The sequence below is a fragment of the Lagenorhynchus albirostris genome, chromosome 5, assembly GCF_949774975.1.
Source record: "Lagenorhynchus albirostris chromosome 5, mLagAlb1.1, whole genome shotgun sequence".
Lineage (NCBI taxonomy): Eukaryota > Metazoa > Chordata > Mammalia > Artiodactyla > Delphinidae > Lagenorhynchus > Lagenorhynchus albirostris.
Window position 1 is genome coordinate 22,173,463 of NC_083099.1, and position 19,009 is coordinate 22,192,471.

Genomic DNA, 19,009 nt, shown 5'->3' on the forward strand with positions numbered 1-19,009 from the left:
GATACATTTTCATGTCCATCAGTTTATAAATAATTAAAATCTGATGATCTAAGTATTGCTAAGGAGAAGAAATGGAAAATCTCATGCACAGATAGTGAAAGGTAATGAGTACAGTCCTTTGGAGAAGAACTGGAGGTATCTAGTAAAGGTAAAATCTGCCTTCCTTTTGCTCCACATTCCCCGGACTTCTTTCTACATACTGAGAAATAAAGAAAGAAAAGGAAAGAAAAGGAAAGAAAGAAAGAAAGAAAGAAAGAAAGAAAGAAAGAAAGAAAGAAAGAAAGGAAGGAAGGAAGGAAGGAAGGAAGGAAAGAAAGAAAGAAGGAAGGAAGGAAGGAAGGAAGGAAGGGAGAGAGAGAAAGAAAGAAAGAAAGGGAGAGACAGAAAGGAAGAAAGAAAGAAAGCAAGAAAGGAAGGAAGGAAGGAAGGAAGAAAGAAAGAAAGGAAGGAAGAAAGAAATGAAAGGGAAGAAGGAAGGAAGAGAGAGACAGGAAGGAACAAAGAAAGAAAGAAAGGAAGGAAGAAAGAAAGAAAGAAAGAAAGAAAGGAAGGAAGGAAGGAAGGAAGGAAAGAAAGAAAGAAGAAAGAAAGAAGGAAGGAAGGAAGGAAGGAAGGAAGGGAGAGAGAGAAAGAAAGAAAGGAAGAAAGAAAGAAAGAGAGAAGGAGAGAAAGAAAGAAAAACTTCCGAAAAAGGTAATGTCTACAATAATGGTCACTGTGGCATGACTTGTAATAGTGAAAACTTGACTATCTAAATGTTCTTCAGTAGAAGTAGATAGATGATATATGATACATTCAAACAATGAAATACAGAATGGCCATTAAAATAAAATATATATATATATATATACACACACACACACATATATGATGTTATGTCATATGAATTTTATATATTTATAAAGCGTCATATTATATAACATAATGAGCAAAATAAGCAAGCAAGATGCAGAATAATACATGCAATATCACATTTACAATATAGTTTAAATATATTCAAAATAATGCTACCTATTGTTTATAAATACTATAGTAATATTACAAGTATTTTCATAGAAATGATAATCACATAATTTAGGCTTTACCAAGAAAGGAGAATGGAAGATGGAATTTTAAAAGTATACTCAAGTACCTGTATTGTACAATTTAAAAGTCTGAAAAGGATATGCCAAAATGGTAAGATCTGATAAGGCTGGATAATGAATACATCAGTTTTGTTATATTTCTCTTTATATGCTATTTTGTATTTGAAATATTTCATAGGAAAAAGCAATTGCACAGCAGTATCTGAAAGATCAGTCACTTGAACACAATGAAAATAATGCCTTACCATTAGTAGAGGAGAAGAGGCTTAATGAAATTGGACAGCTGGTACAATTCCAGTCGTTGCAGACAAAAGAATTTCTCACTGAAAAGAAGCATTTCTTCAAGGCTTTGGAGCCTTTTCATTATTTAATTTTTCGTAGTACCAGAACTCTCACTGATATTACATCTCCCTAGACTGTTAGCTCCAAGAACAAAAAAGTGATATCTGTATTTTCACTGTGCTTACTTCAGCACCTGTTAGACTTCTTGGAACATAGTAGGAGTGTTTTGAAAAATAAATAACAAGAAGGAAGGAAAAGAAGAAAAGGAGAGAAAAAGGGAGGGGGAAGGAAAGAAAGAAGAAAGGAAGGATGGAAAGAAGGATGGAAAAGTTTAAGTTTATAAAAGAGCAGTGAAAAACAGTATTATCCTGATTTGATACATATGAATGTGAAGAGAAAGTAAAGACATTAAGCCCAGGGTTTTAATTCAGGTCCAGTGACTCATGGCACAATGTTCATTCTACTACAATTTACCAGAGAGCCAAAATGTTTTATTCTCTTGAAGGAAGTTTTACATGTCTTATACATTTTTCCAAAAGTTAGTGTTAGAATTACCCTCTCTGCTTTTGTACTTAGAGTCACATATTAAAATTTGTTTTTACGTAGTTATTTTTGTGAAATTACTGCTAATCAAATAGTTAATTACTGCATTGCTCTAGAGGTGGAAAGGGCTAGCTGAATCATTGCAAATTATTTGCAGTATTCTGACTACTTTTGCACAGTGTAGAATAAAGATGTGATTCTTCAGTAAATCACCAGTGTAAGCCAGTTATATGCTTTATACTCTACATGAATTGTCTCATTTACTATACAAAATCTAGAGGAAGGGGCTGCTGTTTTTGTCATTTAGTAAACAAAGAAATTGAACCAAAAACTGCTAAATATTCTGTTTAGTTAGGAAATCACACAGTTAGCATGAACACCCAGGTGATCTAACATTGGAGCCCCCATTCTACAATATATGCTTTCAATAAGAGATTTTAAAGTGACAAAACAAACCCCAAAGTTTGCAGACTGACTCTATTTTAAACAGATTCTTGATGTATTATTCTATTTTTTATTATCACGTTAAAGTTATAAAATATTTTTCTCTAACTTATCATAGATTTGTTTTCTTTTATTGATTCATTCATTCATGTGTTTAAAACATCCTTGCTATATTCCAGGAAATATGATAGGGACTGACCAATACAAAGACAAAGTCAACCAACACAATGAAAGATAAATGTTAAAAAATAATTACAGTAATGCAGTAATGTTTTATCACAGGAAATATAATGATTGGTAATTTTATTTTAAAATGTAATTTTCCTAGAAATATATATTGGAAATAAATTGTTAGTTTCAGGCAAAATTTTTCTTGTCTAATATTCTTGGCAGCATAAATTCCTTAATTAAAAAATATTTTATTTGTCACTCCTCAAGATGAGGAACTGGAACCTGGAGTTAAAGCCATAAATAAGCTGATACTGCCCTAGTCCTTATGGAAATTATGATTCTCATTACCTTATTCATTCATTAACCCATAAACTTATGGAATATTTGTTAATAACTATTGAGTGAAGACCAGGAAGGACTGGGCAGTAGGTTTAGTGGTCCTTGCCTCCAGGAAGCTTATGTTCTAGTAAAAGTGATCAGATATATATGTCATTAATTCATCACACATGACAATTTGTTTTAAATGACATAAGATGGTTTGCAATGGCATGAGTTGTCAGAAAGGTCATTTTATAATAGGGCGATCCTGCAAATTTATACAACTGCAATTGAAGACTCTATTATAAAGGATGAAGGGAAAGAGGTGACAGAGCAAAGGGGGAAGGCAGTGTCATATTCCAGAGAGAGAGGAAAATAGACTATTATATAAGCAAAGCATGGCACTGAAGCTGTAGTAGGCAATATAAGAGAAAAAAGACAATAGCGCACAATGTTTGGCTAAACTATGTTAAGAAGAATGTTTTCATGAGTATGTGACAGTTTTTCTACCAGCTATTTTAAAAATTCACATTTTAATAGTGGTCAAAAACTGTATGATTTTAGAAATCATGGAAAAGAATGAAAAAAATTTCTATATTCCATGAACATAGTGATAGATTTGCAACATGACAAAGTTGACTAAGGCTGTATGATTCTTTCTCCTGGTTCCCACCATTGCCCATATCTTCAAGGGTGGAAAATTCTCTGTGCTGCACATGCATGAGCTCTACCTGCCTAAGATGCTGTTCTGTGATAGTCTTTTGTCATCAGTGTGTGAGCATATGAAGGGTATGATTTCTAGAATATTTCATTTCCACTAGTAAGAATATTTTATATTAATTCATTTTTAAGAAAAAGATGATAAATGAGAGTAAAAATATGGCTGGTAAGTGATTCAGAAAAATTAAACATTTCTACTTTTTCACAATGTGGCATATATTTTTGAGAAAAAAATAAAAGAACCATGGTATTTAAAAATATCCTCTCAATCATCATTAACTTAAACAAAAAATGATTGCCTGACATGGTGATATTTGATTAAAAATTTTTTTCAGATTCTTTTCCATTATAGGTTATTAAAAGATATTGAATACAGTTCCCTGTGTTATACACTAGGTCTTTGTTGTTTATATATATAGAAGTGTGTATCTGTTAATCCCAAATTCCCAATTTATCCCTTTCCCTTTTGGTAGCCATAGTTTGTTCTGTATGTCTGTGAGTCTATTGACTTTTAACACTATGTACTAATAGTACATATTAGCTGTCCAATTATTTAAGTCCAAAATGTTCTCATTGCTGTAAAACTGATTAAATCATTTTTTTTATTTCTCATAGATGCTTTAAGGCATTTTTTCCACCCTTCAGAACATGTGAGAACATTTCTTTGTTTAGCGTTAAAATAATTAAATAAAAAACAAACAACAACAATAAAAAAACAAAAACTCATGGGCTGCCACTGAGATGAATATACAAAATAATAGACAAAAGATATAAAGATGATGTTATAATCTACAATCTCATTTGTATATATATTTCAGAAAACCTTTCAACATATTTGAATACTTTATAGGCATTTTCCTTTGTAATCTTTACAATTCTATTAGTAATTACTGTTTGTGCGCTATTTATACCAAAGAAAGCAAAGCGTGGAAGAATTTGTATAAGATCAAACAACCAGTAAGTGGCATGATCAAAATTTCAACTCAGGAAAAATTTAACACTGTTATATAGTCCCTCTCTTCGCCAGGTCTCCGAATTTAGCTTGAAAATCTATGCTGTTTCAGAACACCTTCTTCAGTTCAGACTTTGAGGACCAGCATAATCTGTGTCCTCCTGTCACTAAGGATGTTTAGGGGAACATTGCAGAAAGGATTCCCTCCACTCTATTTTTTTTTAATTTATTTTTTATACAGAAGGTTCTTATTAGTTATTTAGTTTACACATATTAGTGTATATATGCCAATCCCAATCTCCCAGACATCCCACCACTGTCACACCCTGCCCCCTGCTTTCTCCACTTGCTGTCCATACTTTTGTTCTCTACATCTGTGTTTCTATTTCTGCCTTGCAAACCAGTTCATCTGTACCATTTTTCTAGATTCCACATATATGCATTAATATACGATATTTGTTTTTCTTTTCTGACTTACTTCACTCTGTATGACAGTCTCTAAGTCTATCCGCATCTCTACAAATGACCCAATTTCTTTCCTTTTTATGCCTGAGTAATATTCCATTGTGTATATGCACCACATCTTCTTTATCCATTTGTCTGTCAATGGGCATTTAGGTTGCTTCCATGACCTGGTTATTGTAAATAGTACTGCAAAGAACATTGGGGTCATGTGTCTTTTTTTTTTTTTTTTTTTTTTTTGCGATACGCAGGCCTCTCACTGTTGTGGCCTCTCCCGTTGCGGAGCAACAGGCTCCAGACACGCAGGCTCGGTGGCCATGGCTCACGGGCCCAGCCGCTCCGCGGCATGAGGGATCTTCCCGGACTGGGGCACGAACCCGTGTCCCCTGCATCGGCAGGCGGACTCTCAACCACTGTGCCACCAGGGAAGCCCAATATCACAAAATTTATACCAAATTTATTATAATCAAAAATTATAGCCACTACTTGAACCTTCTAGTCCATGAAGAATCACAAATCATTCATTCTCTACCTGACAGGAATGAAAGATTTACAATCTAGAATTAATTCAGCTGATATAAAAGAAAAGGCTTTTTGCCCCAACTTTTTGTTTTTAATGTTATCAAACCTACAGAAAAAATGGTTCAATAAACACCCATTTATTGGTGCTTTACCTTTACCATAATTTGCCAACTGTTTACATTTTGCCATGTTTGCTTTATCTCTTTCTACACATATATCCTTTTTTTCTCTGAACCATTTGAAAGTAAGTTGCAGACACAATGACTCTCCCTCAGTATATGTCTACTAAAAATAAAGACATTCTCTTATGTAAATTTAATCCCAAAAACATATCTAAGAAAAGTACAATAATTCTACACTGTTATCTAACATCCTATCTATATTAAGATTTCCTAAATTGTCCCCAAATGTATTTTACACCTGTTTATTTAAATTTTCTATCCAACCTAGATTCATACATTGCATTTGATTATTATGACTCTCACTCTCCTTCTCTTTTTTAAATAAGCCAAGTCTTTTGTCTTATAGAATTTCAACATTCTGGATTTATCTAATTTTTTCGTGTGGCATAGCTTAAGTTTTTGCTTTTATTTCCTGAATCTTGTAAATAGGAAGTAAGCTTTGAAAGCTTTATTAGATTCAGGTTAGGCATTATTGGAAATACTATTTCAAGGCTGATGCTCTGTATTTCACATTGCATCATATTAAAAGGCTTATAATATCAAGTTGCTGCAGTACAAGTGATGCTAAGTTTGGTCCTAGTGTTAAGGTAGTTGCAGTGATGACTGTCAGTTTTCCCCACTGTATTTTCCTTTTTGTAATTAGTGGATATATTTGGTTAAGCAATCTATGGGGTTATATCTGGCACTGTATGAAATTCTGTTCTGTAACAACCTTTCATCCAACAATTTTATCATTCACTTATGACTCATGCCTGATTATATTGCATCAAGGGTTGAAAAAAAGTTATTTTTTGTAATTCTATCATTCCTTTAGGTATATTATCTAGCATTCTCCTGTAAGGCAGAGCTTTCTTTGTTTCAATCCAGAAAGGGCTTCTTTTGTGTCATATATTAAATTTGTCTGAATGTTTCCCTCAAAAAAACTTTAAAGTTTGGATTCCTTCTCCATGTTAGATGATTAAATGATGTGGTCCAGTGCAGAGGCAGGTGAATGGCTAAATGACTTTGGCTATCACTCTACAATTAAAGATCTAACATCAGCCTGAAAAATCTACCCTTAAGTGAAATCTTAAGTTTAAATGATTTGGTGTCTAAGTATTAAGCCAGCTATTGGTGATGTTGTGTGACACCAGGCTTTTGTGCTATGATTTGTAATATTCCTTGAGCTGTAAGGGTTTTATAACATAAATTTACAATCACATTTGGAAGAATTTAGAAAACCTGAAAGTTTCTGGCTTTTTCACCAGTCAGATTACATATTTTCTTTCATTTTGGCATCAATAGAACCAAATCCATTTTAAGAGGAAGTGGAACCATGATTCCAATTTAAGATCCAAATTAATTATTTAAATATATCTTATGAAAGTGTTATACATTATCAATGTATTTTTCATTGTTAATTAAGATTAAATTACTATATGCTTTCAAACACATATGTATCACATAAAATGAAGCATTATCATAATATTTAGGAGAGAATATGTAGCTTCCTGTTCTCTCACAAAAGTTCTACCTTCCTAACTAGTTTAGCTGGAGTACAGTGTTGAAATAAGATTTATGTCTCATAATAACTTTATTCAAGGGCAACTAATCAAAATATTCTTTGTTGTAATATTACAAAATGTATCTCTTAAACGATCTATTCTTAATAACTGAAACTAAGATTTGAATTCTGTGATTATAAACTTTTTGAGGTTTAGGAATAGGTCTTTATAGACTATTTATTACATTGAAAGCTCTTTGATTTTTCCCAAGGCTTCATAGAGTTATGCAGGCCCATAATTCTCTTAAAAACATACAAAGGATTTTTTGAGAAAGACACTGCATTATTTATGTCCTTATTAGTAAAAACAATATGTGGATTTGGTAATTTAGAAAGAAAATGCATAATGGAGTTATCCCTTCATTCATTTATTCAATAATTTTTACCCAATAGTGGAGACATATTATACTATTAGATAGACATATACCACTAGATAGGTCATCTTTCAACTTTTCTATCTTGCATTTCAATCATCAATCCAGTTTCTCAACAAGGCAAAGTCTCTACTCTCTAAATTACATCATTTCACTCTAAATACTACATCGTCTCTTAACAAATATACTAACTTGTTCCTTATGTTTTTTTTTCTCTTTTTAGAGAAATAAATGAGTTTACAATTATGAGGGTTGTATTTCTTTTACTTAAGAAACTATCATTTTTTCCAGTTGTTACTTTTTCTTTTGCAAATTATATCTCTACTTCCGCATTTCTTACCTTCAAGCAATTTCTTTGTGATTTACTCTTTCCTTCATAAGCATTCAAGCTTCAAGCAAACCAAATCAGTGAAACAGTGTTTACGGAATATTGCAAGTTAATAAACAGTCTGTCTGCTCAAATTATATGCCACTCATTTATTCCACTCTGTTCTGCTTTGTCCTCAACTTCACAAATAAGTTTCATACTATTCATTTAAAACCTAGTCATTTATCCCTTAATTTTGCTCAAAAAAGCACTCTGTAGCTATGAGAGGGAAGATCTCTAAAAGCACTATTCTTATTCCTTTCTTCTAAAACAAAAGGTAAAGGGAAAATCTACTGAATACTTTCACTTTCCTTCACTTTGTAGTTTTTACCGAAGTACCAGGGTTTTCATCCTCACACTTCAAGAGTAGAAACGGCATAGAATCTGAAGTCACACAAAATTGGTTTGGAATCTCTATTTTGCAGTACATGGGTGTTATGGGTTGAATTGTGAATCCCACAAAAAAAAGATATGTTGAAATCCTATCCCCTAGTACCTCAGAATATGACCTTATTTGAAAACATGGTAGTCTCATAAATAATTAGTTAAGGTGAGGTCATATCTGAGTAAGGTGGGCTCCTAATCCAAAATGAATGACATCTTTGTAAGAGGATGGCCATATGAAGACAGAGGTACACACTGGAATGAAGTAAGTGCAAGCCAAGAAAGACTAAGGATTGCCAGCTATAACAGAGTCTTGGAACAGATTCTCCCTTAGAGCCTTTAGAAGGAAACTAACTCTGCCAACACCTTAGTTTTGGACTTCTAGCCCCTAGAACTGTGGAAGAATATATTTCTGTTGTTTTAAACCACCCATTTTATGGTACTTTGCTATGGCATCCCTAGAAAACAAATACACTGGGCAAGTCACTAATTTTATCTGTTATTAAATTCCTCCATCTCTAAACTCAAGATAAGAAAACCTATCTTCCCGGATTGGAATATTAAAATTATTAACAGTACTCAATGCATGCTATGTGTATACATAGCATACACTCGCATCAATATTTACTATTAATAATAATCCGAAAATTTGCTAAATATTTGATTTTAAGTAAAATATAGATGGTAAGAATTGTAAACTTATTGTAATATGATAATGATAAGAGCTTTTCTTAACTGTCTTTTAATGTTCAGAAGCAAAGAAACAGAGACACCCTTTGACTTTTTAGGTCTAAGGAGTCTTGAGGGGAACAAATATATAATATCATCCTAAAAGAACCTGTGTTTCCTGAGAAGAAAAAAACTATGGGAAGAGAATAGGCCTATGCAGAACTATGAAAATCTTACTTCTTTGCCCAAGTTGGAATACACTTGAATGTGTATTTCATATTCCAGGACAAACCTGCAAGATTAAGCTAAGGCTGGGACTGACTGACCAGGCTAAGTTCTTAGGTACTCCCTTTTCCCTATTCTACTTCTACTCCCTGACCACTTCTCCCTGCAAGATTTTCCCTAATAAAGCCTTCCTCTCAGGATCTGCTTCATGGGAATCTAGCCCAAAACAGTTATTTAGGTTGCAATAAAAATACAACCCTTTTCTGTAGATGATAAATTGGCCCTTACTGCAATTCCCTAACAGGAGTCCTGGCAACATCTGAGTAAGAAGAGTGGTTTCTGGCTTCCAGGTAGACCACACTCATTTCAATAAGAAAGAGGCAAAAAGTGGTTGAGCGATTGGACCCTGAAGTCAGATAGCTGAGTTCAATTTCAGTTTGTCAACTAAATAATGTTAAGATTTTGGACAAGTACCTTATTCCATTGAGGCTTTAGTTTTTTCATCTGTTACAAGGAGATAATAAGAACACTAACCTTGAGTTTACCTCAGGAGTAATAAGATCATCACAGAAAGAGTTTAACACAGGGCTCAGCACATGGTAAACATTCAACAAATGTATTCATTATTAATACTTTAAGTTTAAGATCATATGGGATAGCTAGCTAAATATTTCATAATCATGTTACCCACAAGTAACATATATAAATCTGAAATCAATCAAATTTTATACGTTGAGATTTTACAAGTTGTGTGTTTTCAACAGTAATCCATCTTCTATAGATTGCCTTTAATTTTAAAGTTGTAAACTTATAACTTGGGAATGCTGTCTCTTATTCATCAGTACTTTATAGTTTTCAAAGTGCAGTCACATAATTTCCCCATTTTGTGATTTCCATTATACTTCAATTCTGTGAAGTAAGTGGTGTCTGTATTTTATATATTAAATTGATCCACACAAAGCCAAATTATTACACATCATTTCAGAAAAATTTTTATATAAGTTTCAATGAACTGTTTTAGGTTTCTCAAGCTTATAAAGCCATTGTTATATCTGGTGACTACAACTGTACAATGTTGGTAGTTGTTTACAAATCAGAATATTTCCAAATGTATGAAATAGACCAAAATGTATTTTGCCAAGATTGTTTTCTCTTGATTTTCAAAACTATGTGTATATGTTTATGTAGAAAGAAACTCTATCCATAGTAATGGATATTCAGGATACACTACATTTAGGTTAATAGCATTTCATGTAAGTAACATTTAGTAGTGAAAACCTTATGTTACATACTTGAAAGGTACAGCTAATTTAATAAACTCATTATCCCAGATGGCCCAGACCAATATATAATCTAACAGGGGGAGTCTTACATGTATCTTTTTAAATAATCAATTACAAGGGAACAGAATTGGAAAAATATGTTTTGGCAATACATCACACAGAAAAAAAAATTCTGAGTACTTTAATAAATCCTAAAATTAACAGCACTGTGTGTGATAAAACGACAAAGCAATTTTAAGTAGCATTTGCGAAAGTATAGCAATGTGACCATAAAGAGTTCTCTTAAACTCATATCTACACAAAGCAATATGTATATATATATATATATATATAATTTTTTCACTATTGTGGTTTTATTATATTAGAAAACTGGTTTTATTGAACAGAAAATTGACTTACCTAGAGCAGTTTCTTCAAATCAGGCATTATTTAGGAGATCACTGAGGTCTCCAGGGACCCACTTTTTTTTCCTTCTCCTCTGTGTGAGCTCCACACTGTGGGTCATAAGGTTACATACTTCTGTGTTCATAAAGTTACATACTTCTGTGTTCCTAAAGAACCTTTGTATGAGAGAAAGCACAGTGAATGAGAAATAGCATACCTTGGTGAACCCTAGAGGAGATTCCCTGTGTTAAAAACCTGGTTCTAGGGCTTCCGGGAAGATGGCGGAAGAGTAAGATGCGGATATCACCTTCTTCCCCACAGATACACCAGAAATACATCTACACGTGGAACGACTCCTACAGAACACCTACTGAACGCTGGTAGAAGACCTCAGACCTCCCAAAAGGCAAGAAACCTCCCACGTACCTGGGTAGGGCAAAAGAAAAAAGAATAAACAGAGACAAAAGAATAGGGACGGGACCTGCACCAGTGGGAGGGAGCAGTGAAGGAGGAAAGGATTCCACACACTAGGAAGCCCCATTGTGGGCGGAGACTGCGGGTGGCAGAGGGGGAAAGCTTCAGAGCCGCGGAGGAGAGCACAGCAACAGGGGTGTGGAGGGCAAAGCGGGGAGATTCCCGCACAGAGGATCGGTGCCGACCGGCACTCACCAGCCCGAGAGGCTTGTCTGCTCACCCGCCGGGGCGGGCGGGGCTGCGAGCTGAGGCTCGGGTTTCGGTCAGAGCGCAGGGAGAGGACTGGGGTTGGCGGCGTGAACACAGCCTGAAGGGGGTTAGTGCGCCACGGCTAGCCGGGAGGGAGTCCGGGGAAAAGTCTGGACCTGCCGAAGAGGCAAGAGACTTTTTCTTCCCTCTTTTTTTCCTGGTGCGCGAGGAAAGGGGATTAAGAGCGCTGCTTAAAGGAGCTCCAGAGACAGGCGCGAGCCGCTGCTAAAAGCGCGGACCCCAGAGACGGGCATAAGATGCTAAGGCTGCTGCTGCTGCCACCAAGAAGCCTGTGTGCGACCACAGGTCACTCCCCACACCTCCCCTCCCAGGAGCCTGTGCAGCCCGCCACTGCCAGGGTCCCGGGATTCAGGGACAACTTACCCAGGAGAACGCACGGCGCGCCTCAGGCTGGTGCAACGTCACGCCGGCCTCTGCCGCCACAGGCCCGCCCCGCACTCCTTGCCCCTCCCTCTCCCCCTGGCCTGTGTGAGCCAGAGTGCCAGAATCAGCGGCTCCTTTAACCCTGTCCTGTCTGAGCAAAGAACAGACGCCCTCCGGCGACCTACACGCAGAGGCAGGGCCAAATCCAAAGCTGAGCCCTGGGAGCTGTGAGAACAAAGAAGGGAAAGGGAAATCTCTCCCAGCAGCCTCAGAAGCAGCGGATTAAAGCTCCACAATCAACTTGATGTACCCTGCATATGTGGAATACCTGAATAGACAACGAATCATCCCAAATTAAGGAGGTGCACTTTGAGAGCAAGATTTATGATTTTTTCTTTTCCTCTTTTTGTGAGTGTGTATGTGTATGCTTCTGTGTGAGATTTTGTCTGTATAGCTTTGCTTCCACCATTTGTCCTAGGGTTCTATCCATCCATCTTTTCTTTTTTTTTAAATTGTTTCTTTTTTTTCTCTTAATAATTATTTTTTTATTTTAATAACTTTATTATATTTTATCTTACTTTATTTTATTTTACTTTATCTTCTTTCTTTCTTTTTTTCTTCCCTCCTTCCTTCCTTCCTTCCTTCCTTCCTTCCCCCCTCCCTCCCTTCTTTCTTTCTTTCTTTCTACATCTACTAATTCTTTCTTTCTACTTTTTCTCCCTTTTATTTTGAGCCGTGTGGATGACAGGCTCTTGGTCCTGCAGCCAGTAGTCAGTGCTGTGCCTCTGAGGTGGGAGAGCCAACTTCAGGACACTGGTCCACAAGAGACCTCCCAGCTCCACATAATATCAAATGGCGAAAATCTCCCAGAGATCTCCATCTCAACACCAGCACCCAGCTTCACTCAACGACCAGCAAGCTACAGTGCGGGACATCCTATACCAAACAACTAGCAAGACAGGAACACAACCTCACCCATTAGCAGAGAGACTGCCTAAAATCATAATAAGTCCACAGACACCCCAAAACACACTACCAGACGTGGACCTGCCCACCAGAAAGACAAGATCCAGCCTCATCCACCAGAACACAGGCACTAGTCCCCTCCACCAGGAAGCCTACACAACCCACTGAACCAACCTTAGCCACTGAGGACAGACACCAAAAACAACGGGAACTAAGAACTTGCAGCCTGCAAAAAGGAGACCCCAAGCACAGTAAGATAAGCAAAATGAGAAGACAGAAACACACACAGCAGATGAAGGAGCAAGATAAAAACCCACCAGACCTAACAAATGAAGAGGAAATAGGCAGTCTACCTGAAAAAGAATTCAGAATACTGATACTAAAGATGATCCAAAATCTTGGAAATAGAATAGACAAAATGCAAGAAACATTTAACAAGGACCTAGAAGAACTAAAGAGGAAACAAGCAATGATGAGCAACACAATAAATGAAATGAAAAATACTCTACATGGGATCAATAGCAGAAGAACAGATAAGTGACCTGGAAGATAAAATAGTGGAAATAACTACTGCAGAGCAGGATAAAGAAAAAAGAATGAAAAGAACTGAGGACAGTCTCAGAGACCTCAGGGACAACATTAAATGCACCAACATTCAAATTATACGGGTTCCAGAAGAAGAAAAAAAGAAAGGGACTGAGAAAATATTTGAAGAGATTATAGTTGAAAACTTCCCTAATATGGGAAAGGAAATAGTTAATTAAGTCCAGGAAGCACAGAGAGTCTCATACAGGATAAATCCAAGGAGAAATACACCAAGACACATATTAATCAAACTGTCAAAAATTAAATACAAAGAAAATATGTTAAAAGCAGCAAGGGAAAAACAACAAATAACACACAAGGGACTCCCCATAAGGTTAACAGCTGATCTTTCAGCAGAAACTCTGCAAGCCAGAAGGGACTGGCAGGACATATTTAAAGTGATGAAAGAGAAAAACCTGCAACCAAGATTACTATACCCAGCAAGGATCTCATTCAGATTTGATGGAGAAATTAAAACCTTCACAGAAAAGCAAAAGCTGAGAGAGTTCAGCACGACAAAACCAGCTTTACAACAACTGCTAAAGGAACTTCTCTAGGCAAGAAACACGAGAGAAGGAAAAGACCTACAATAACAAACCCAAAACAATTAAGAAAATGGGAATAGGAACATACATATCGATAATTACCTTAAATGTAAATGGAATAAATGCTCCCACCAAAAGACACAGATTGGCTGAATGGATACAAAAACAAGATCCATATATTTGCTGCCTACAAGAGACCCACTTCAGACCTAGAGACACATACAGACTGAAAGTGAGGGGATGGAAAAAGATATTTCATGCAAATGGAAACAAAAAGAAAGCTGGAGTAGCAATTCTCATATCAGACAAAATAGACCTCATAATAAACACTATTAGAAGAGACAAAGAAGGACACTACATAATGATCAAGGTATTGATCCAAGAAGATATAACAATTGTAAATATTTATGCACCCAACATAGGAGCACCTCAATACACAAGGCAAATACTAACAGCCATAAAAGGGGAAATTGACAGTAACACATTCATAGTAGGGGGCTTTAACACCCCACTTTCACCAATGGTCAGATCATCAAAAATGAAAATAAATAAGGAAACACAAGCTTTAAATGATACATTAAATAATATGGACTTAATTGATATTTATAGGACATTCCATCCAAAAACAACAGAATACACATTTTTCTCAAGTGCTCATGGAACATTCTCCAGGATAGATCATATCTTGGGTCACAAGTCAAGGCTTGGTAAATTTAAGAAAATTGAAATTGTATCAAGTATCTTTTCTGACCACAACGCTATGAGACTAGATATCAATTACAGGAAAATATCTGTAAAAAATACAAACACATGGAGGCTAAACAATACACTACTTAATAACGAAGTGATCACTGAAGAAATCAAAGAGGAAATAAAAAAAAATACCTAGAAGCAAATGACAATGGAAACACGACAACCCAAAATCTATGGGATGCAGCAAAAGCAGTTCTAAGAGGGAAGTTTATAGCAATACAATCCTACCTTAAGAAACAGGAAACATCTAGAATAAACAAGCTAACCTTGCACCTAAATCAATTAGAGAAAGAAGAACAAAAAAAACCCCAAAGTTAGTACAAGGAAAGAAATCATAAAAATCAGATCAGAAATAAATGAAAAAGAAATGGAGGAAACAAGAGCAAAGATCAATAAAACTAAAAGCTTGTTCTTTGAGAAGATAAACAAAATTGATAAAACATTAGCCAGACTCCTCAAGAAAAAAAGGGAGAAGACTCAAATCAATAGAATTAGAAATGAAAAAGGAGTAACAACTGACACTGTGGAAATACAAAAGATCATGAGAGATTACTACAAGCAACTCTATGCCAATAAAATGGACAACCTGGAAGAGATGGACAAATTCTTAGAAATGCACAAACTGCCAAGACTGAATCAGGAAGAAATAGAAAATATAAACAGACCAATCACAAGCACTGAAATTGAAACTGTGATTAAAAATCTTCCAACAAACAAAAGCCCAGGACCAGATGGCTTCACAGGTGAATTCTATCAAACATTTAGAGAAGAGCTAACACCTATCCTTCTCAAACTTTTCCAAAATATAGCAGAGGGAGGAACACTCCCAAACTCATTCTACAAGGCCACCATCACCCTGATACCAAAACCAGACAAGGATGTCACAAAGAAAGAAAACTACAGGCCAATATTACTGATGAACATAGATCCAAAATCCTCAACAAAATACTAGCAAACAGAATCCAACAGCACATTAAATGGATCATACGCCATGAACAAGTGGGGTTTACTCCAGGAATGCAAGGATTCTTCAATATACGCAAATCAATCAACGTGATACACCATATTAACGAATTGAAGGAGAAAAACCATAAAATCATCTCAATAGATGCAGAGAAAGCTTTGGACAAAATTCAACACCCGTTTATGATAAAAACCCTGCAGAAAGTGGGCATAGAGGGAACTTTCCTCAACATAATAGAGGCCATATATGACAAACCCACAGCCAACATTGTCCTCAATGGTGAAAAACTGAAAGCATTTCCACTAAGATCAGGAACAAGACAAAGTTGCCCACTCTCACCACTGTTATTCAACATAGTTTTGGAAGTTTTAGCCACAGCAATTAGAGAAGAAAAGGAAATAAAAGAAATCCAAATCGGAAAAGAAGTAAAGCTGTTACTGTTTGCAGAGGACATGATACTATACATAGAGAATCCTAAAGATGCGACCATAAAACTACTAGAGCTAACCAATGAATTTGGTAAAGTAGCAGGACACAAAATTAATGCACAGAAATCTCTGGCATTCCTATACACTACTGATGAAAAATCTAAAAGTGAAATCAAGAAAACACTCCTATTTACCATTGCAACAAAAAGAATAAAATATCTAGGAATAAACCTACCTAAGGACAAAAAAGACCTGTATGCAGAAAATTATAAGACACTGATGAAAAAATTAAAGATGGTACAAATAGATGGAGAGATATACCATGTTCTTGGATTGGAAGAATCAATATTGTGAAAATGACTACACTACCCAAAGCAATCTACAGATTCAATGCAATTCCTATGAAACTACCACTGGCATTTTTCACAGAACTAGAACGAAAAATTTCACAGCTTATATGGAAACACAAAAGACCCTGAATAGCCAAAGCAATCTTGAGAACGAAAAACGGAGCTGGATGAATCAGGCTCTCTGACTTCAGACTATACTACAAAGCTACAGTAATCAAGACAGTATGGTACTGGCACAGAAACAGAAATATAGATCAATGGAAAAGGATAGAAATCCCAGAGATAAACCCATGCACATATGGTCACCTTATCTTTGATAAAGGAGGCAGGAATGTACAGTGGAGAAAGGACAGCCTCTTCAATAAGTGGTGCTGTGAAAACTGGACAGGTACATCTAAAAGTATGAGATTAGATTACTCCCTAACACCATACACAAAAATAAGCTCAAAATGGATTAAAGACCTAAATGTAAGGCCAGAAACTATCAAACTCTTAGAGGAAAACATAGGCAGAATACTCTGTGACATAAATCTCAGCAAGATCCCTTTTGACCCACCTCCTAGAGAAATGGAAATAAAAACAAAAATAAACAAATGGGACCTAATGAAACTTCAAAGCTTTTGCACAGCAAAGGAAATCATAAACAGGACCAAAAGACAACCCTCAGAATGGGAGAAAATATTTGCAAATGAAGCAACTGACAAAGGATTAATCTCCAAAATTTATAAGCAGCTCATGCAGCTCAATAACAAAAAAACAAACAACCCAATCCAAAAATGGGCAGAAGACCTAAATAGACATTTCTCCAAAGAAGATATACAGACTGCCAACAAACACATGAAAGAATGCACAACATCATTAATCTTTAGAGAAATGCAAATCAAAACTACAATGATATATCATCTCACACCAGTCAGAATGGCCATCATAAAAAATCTAGAAAGGATAAATGCTGGAGAGGGTGTGGAGAAAAGGGAACACTCTTGCATTGCTGGTGGGAATGTGAGTTGGTACAGCCACTATGGAGAACAGTATGGAGGTTCCTTAAAATACTACAAATAGAACTACCATATGACCCAGCAATCCCACTACTGGGCATATACCCTGAGAAAACCATAATTCAAAGAGTCATGTACCAAAATGTTCATTGCAGCTCTATTTACAATAGCCCGGAGATGGAAGCAACCTAAGTGTCCATCATCGGATGAATGGATAAAGAAGATGTGGCACATATATACAATGGAATATTACTCAGCCATAAAAAGAAACAAAATTGAGCTATTTGTAATGAGGTGGATAGACCTAGAGTCTGTCATATAGAGTGAAGTAAGTCAGAAAGAGAAAGACAAATACCGTATGCTAACACATATATATGGAATTTAAGAAAAAAAAAAGTCATGAAGAACCTAGGGGTAAGACAGGAATAAAGACACAGACCTACTAGAGAATGGACTTGAGGATATGGGGAGGGGGAAAGGTAAGCTGTGACAAAGCGAGAGGGAGGCATGGATATATATACACTACCAAACGTAAGGTAGGTAGCTAGTGGGAAGCAGCCGCATAGCACAGGGAGATCAGCTCGGTGATTTGTGACCGCCTGGAGGGGTGGGATAGGGAGGGTGGGAGGGAGGGAGTTGCAAGAGGGAAAAGATATGGGAACATATGTATATGTATAACTGATTCACTTTGTTATAAAGCAAAAACTAACACACCATTGTAAAGCAATTATACTCCAATAAAGATGTAAAAAACAAAACAAAAACAAAAACCTGGTTCTATCACTTCTTAACAGTGTGACCATAGACGTTATTTAATTTTCTTGTGTCGTGTTTTTCTCATACAAGAGTGGAGATAATAATAGTACCCAAATCATAGGTTTGGTAAGATGATTAAATGTGTTAATACTTATAAGATACTTAGAAAAAATCTTGGAACGTAAGAAGTAATATGTAAATGTTTGTTAAATAAAAATAAATGTTCACCAGAGTCTAACCCAGTATCTAATAAATAGTGGGTATCGAATACATGGATAATAGTGGAATAAAAAAGAGACTCAGCAAAACCAAGCATAACCATGGGATGGTGGCCATGATCACCAAGGGTGTAGAAACTATACCATATGGAGAAAGTTTGAATGAGGATGATCAAACTAGGCAAGAAATTAACCACTGTGTTCACAACAGCAAATCCCCTTCATAGGAAAGAAAGAGTAAATTTGTTCTGTTTCTCTAAAGGTCAGGACCAGGACCAATGCACAGAAGATAATTGGGTAATTCTGGTAATTATATTTATTTAATGGCGTGGAATAGGCTGAGGTCAAGCAGCAATCCCTGTACTAGAAACGTTCAAGCAGAACATATTAGAAAGAATCACTGAAATGTGAAGTCGTTTAGAAAAAAAT